The sequence below is a fragment of the Tenrec ecaudatus genome, unplaced genomic scaffold (genome assembly GCF_050624435.1).
Source record: "Tenrec ecaudatus isolate mTenEca1 unplaced genomic scaffold, mTenEca1.hap1 Scaffold_154, whole genome shotgun sequence".
Lineage (NCBI taxonomy): Eukaryota > Metazoa > Chordata > Mammalia > Afrosoricida > Tenrecidae > Tenrec > Tenrec ecaudatus.
This window is the reverse complement of record NW_027458031.1, coordinates 228,636-233,151: the sequence shown is the minus strand read 5'-3', so window position 1 is coordinate 233,151 and position 4,516 is coordinate 228,636.

Genomic DNA, 4,516 nt, shown 5'->3' with positions numbered 1-4,516 from the left:
AGATTTTGTTGACCTGTCTTGCAAGATGCTGACAGAAGACCTGCTCTGATCTGCCACGCCAGATTTTACCGATCTTCTTACCAAGAGGCGGATACAACACTTGCTCTGATCTTCCTTGCAAGATATGCCTGGGCTTCTGATCTGTCATGCAACATCTTTCTGATCTTCCTTGCAAGATGTGCCTGGCCTTCTGATCTGCCATGCAAGATATTGCTGATCTTCCTTGCAAGATGCTGATACAAGATCTGCTCTGATCTTCCTTGCAAGTAACCCCTGGCCTTCCTTTCGAGGTGCTGAGGGAAGACCCGCCCTGATCTTTCTGGCAAGATTTTTTTTGATCTGCCTTGCAAGACGCTGACAGAAGACCTGTTCTGACCTGCCCTGCAAGATGTCGCCGATCTTCCTTGGAACACGCTGATAGATGACGTGGTGTGATATTCCACGCAAAATATCCCCCGTCTTCCTTAAATCGTGCCGAGATAGGACCTGTTGCGATCTTCTTGCAACAGGTCTGCCTTGCAAGATGGTGATGGACGACGTGATCTGCCTTGCAAGATGGTGATGGAAGACGTGCTCGGATCTTCCTTGCACATGTGGATCATCATGTTTGCCATATAGAAGACCTGCTCTGGTCTTCCTTGCAAAATGCTGCTGATCTTCCTTGGAAGATGCTGATAGGAGAGCTTCTCTCGTCTTTCTTGCCAAGATGTGCCAGATATTCCTTGCAAGATGCTGGGAGGAGACCTGGTCTAATCTACCTACCAAGATATTGCAGAGTCTCCATAGAAGATGCTGATAGAAGACCTGTGCCAATCAACCTTGCAAGACATCACTGATCTGCTTGGCAAGATGGCATATCTAGTCTGATCTCCCTTGGATGTGACTACTGATTATCCTTGTAAGATGCTGAGGGAAACCTGACGGAGACGTCCATATATGCACATCCCTCTCTGCCTTCAAAAGGTCTGAACACAGTTCAGCCATCAGGAGTCGCATATGTGGGTGAAATAATTCTTCCTCCTCCTCTCTGGAAAAATTTGGATAGGTAGGCATAGGGTTCACAACACTTTTTTCTCATCTTGTGTTTGCTTCAAAAGATTTGTAGGAAAAATGGAACTTTTATCTATATTTGATAATTGTACATCAAGACCCTGGCATACGCAGAATGCTACACCCTTAGAGAGACATGTTTGGGTGGCCCTGAATGTGTGTGTGTGTGTGTGTCTGTGTGTGCTTGCACATCATATACGGCTGCTTGCGTAGCATGGGTTTTACCAAACACCCCGACAGTCTGTCACCAGTGGTCTAGGCCAGGCAAACACTGGGGTGACTTCTCATGTGCTTATATACGCATGTTTGTCAAACTCACCCTGCTCATAAGGAGGTCGGCATGCGGTCGACCAGACTTGGCTCCTCTCTGGTTAAAAACTTCAACTCATCTTATTGCGGGATAGTATGAGTCCATCTTTCATTGCTGAAATCCGTTATCTGATTTTTGTAACTGTTAAATTTTAACATTGGGTTTATATATAGAATAATGTATTTTAAAGATACTGACAGATGTTCTTGTTGGGTGTGCGCAAATGATGACTGCTGTGAGTCTGTGTGTGTGTGAGTGTGTGCGTGTGCTAGCACATCATACAAGAGTCTCTGTGTAGCGTAGGATTTACCAAACACCTTGGAAGTGAGTCAACCAGTGGCCTAGGTCAGGCAAACACTGTGGAACCTTCTGATGTGCCAATTTACAAATGTTTCTCAAATTGGAGCTGCTCATAAGAGCTGCACTGGCTGTCAACCACCTCAGGCTACTCAATGGCTAACAAATTCACCTCCTCCTAGGCTGCAATAATTCTGGGCCTTGTTTCATTTCTCACGTTTCAGGATTTTCTTTCATTATTAATTTTATAATCAGATTTTTACATTGAAGAATGTTATTTAAAGACACTTGTGATTTTCTTGCTGTGCAAGTCTAAATGTTAACTCCTGTGTGAGTGTGTGTGTGTTGTGTAAACCTGAGTAAGACAGATGATTGATGACCATGCAGGGCCCTAACCAGCAGGCATACACAGAAACTCAGGTGGTGCAAAAGACAGAGCATAATCCGGTGGTAGGCACAACATGCCAATAATATAGACCTAGAAGCAGCTGCTGCATGAGATGACCTGCAAAGCTATTACGCACAGTACCCTCTCTGAAAATTATTCCCCGTACCACTCCCTAACTCAGAGATGATAGGATCTTACTTGTGAGATGGGATCACTGTGATGTACCCTTCCTTGAAAACGCCACTGATCTTCCCTGCAAAATGCTGATAGAAGACCTGCTCTGATCTGCCTTGCAAAATTGCTGATCTATCTATCAAGATGATGGAGGAAAACCTGCCCAGATCTTCCTTGAAAAATCCAGTCGATCTGCCATGCAAGATGGTGACAGAAGATCTAATATGGTGCTCCTAATAAGACGTCGCTAATCTTCCTTGCAAGATGCTCGGGGAACTTCCTGTGAACTCTCTTTCGAGATGCTGGGAGAAGACCTGGCCACATCTTCCTTGAATGATGCTTTCACTCCGCCATACATGATGGTGAGAGAAGACCTACTATGGTGATCCTAGTAACAGGCCGCTAATCTTCCTTGCAAGATGCCGGGAGAACCTGCTCTAAGCTGTCTTTCAAGATGTCTTTCATATATCTTAACGGTGCTCAAAGAAGGCCTACTATGATCTTCCCTGATCTGCCTTGCAAGATACCAATAGATGACCAGTCATGATATTGCTCGCAAGTTGCTCCAGCTCTTCCCTGCAAGTTACCAGAGAAGAACTGCTCTTGTGTGCCTTGCAAGATATCCCTTGTTGCCATTAACATGTGCAGCGAGAAGACCTGCCCTGATCTTCCTTTCAAGATGCTTCCATCAGCCTTGCACGATGCTGACAGAAGACCTGCTCTGATCTGCCTTGCTAGATGCCGATAGACGACCAGCCATGATCTTCCTCACATGTTGCTTCCAACTCTTCCCTGCAAGGTGCCAGAGAAGAACTGCAAGATATCGCTGGTTGCCCTTAATGGGTGCTGAGAGAAGACCTGCTCTGATGAAGAGAGTACAGTTCCTCAACTGCAGCACAAAGAATTGATGTGTGCAAACCACCATCCCTGCCCAGGTCCCAGAGTGAAACCGCTGGTTGTGGGGACGGTGCCCACTCCTGATGATGAGCCGGCTCTGTTCTTCCCTGTGTGAGCAAACTGCTGCTGCATCCAATGTCTGTGTGTAAGCTTTGCTTTTGCTGGTGATCTCAGACATTGGTTTAACAGAAATTTGCTGTTGGGACGACCTTACACTACAAAAGAAGGGAAAATACAACTGGAAGGAATAATAAGTTTATTCTTATAAATCTACCTTTTAAATTGAAACACAAACCATAAAATACATATATGAACTGAACTGAAATGAAAACCCTTAATAAGTTAATAAAGATATTATAAATAATATAATAAATGATGTCACAGAAAAATATAACATAATTAAAATAAAAACAAATCGGAAATTCGATGGATGCCAGGATAATGGCAAAATATAGCAGTTCCTGATAAGGTTATTAAAAATGATCAAACAAAACACAGATTACATAGAAAACAAACTAATGGAGATAACTACCAAAAATAGGTTACAAATTAAGAAATTCGATATTCATAACCAACAAAAACCAAATGAATTCTTAGCCATAGTAACCCTCTAGGACATAGTATAACTGCTCCTAAGAGATTAAGACCCTGTAAATCTTTTTTTAATTGAAAATTTTATTATGAAATATGTAATATAATATATCAATGTTAGATTTCTTTTTTCATGTACAACATAATGTTATAAAAATTATTTTTAAGTATTGGAATAAAAATATTTTAAAACATTTATTCAAGAATTAAGATCTCTTAACATTTTTAAAAGATTTTATTAGGACCTAATCCATTCATCATACCACTCTATAGTTCAATCATATCAAGCAGTGTTGAACAATCACTATCACAATCAATTTCAAAGTATTTCCTGCCTTCCTGAACTCCTTTATATCAATTCCCCTTTATTCCCCACCTACCATGCCATAGACCCAGGAACCCTTATTCTAGTTATTGGCTCTGTAGTTTCACCCATTATGCTTTCATAAATTGAAAAACATAGAGACATAACAAGGAGTCAAAAAGGCTACCAACAATGACAAAATAAAACAATAACTTCTATATGGAAAAAACACAGAGAAATATTAAAAACCAGACAAGCACAGATTATATCAAAAAACGATATCAAATGATACGTTTTTAACCATTCAAGTCAGATTTATCATTTTAATCTTCTATAGACAATACTCTGATCACCAGGTTATTCCCATTTTTCAAGTATGATTAGAGGGAAATCACAAGAAGCTTATTCCCTGTGTAGCTCCTGTAAGTGGATTTTGAGCTTCCACTGTCGCCACAGTCTTCTGCACACCAGAATGTCACAATTCAAGCTCTCATACTTTCCCCTC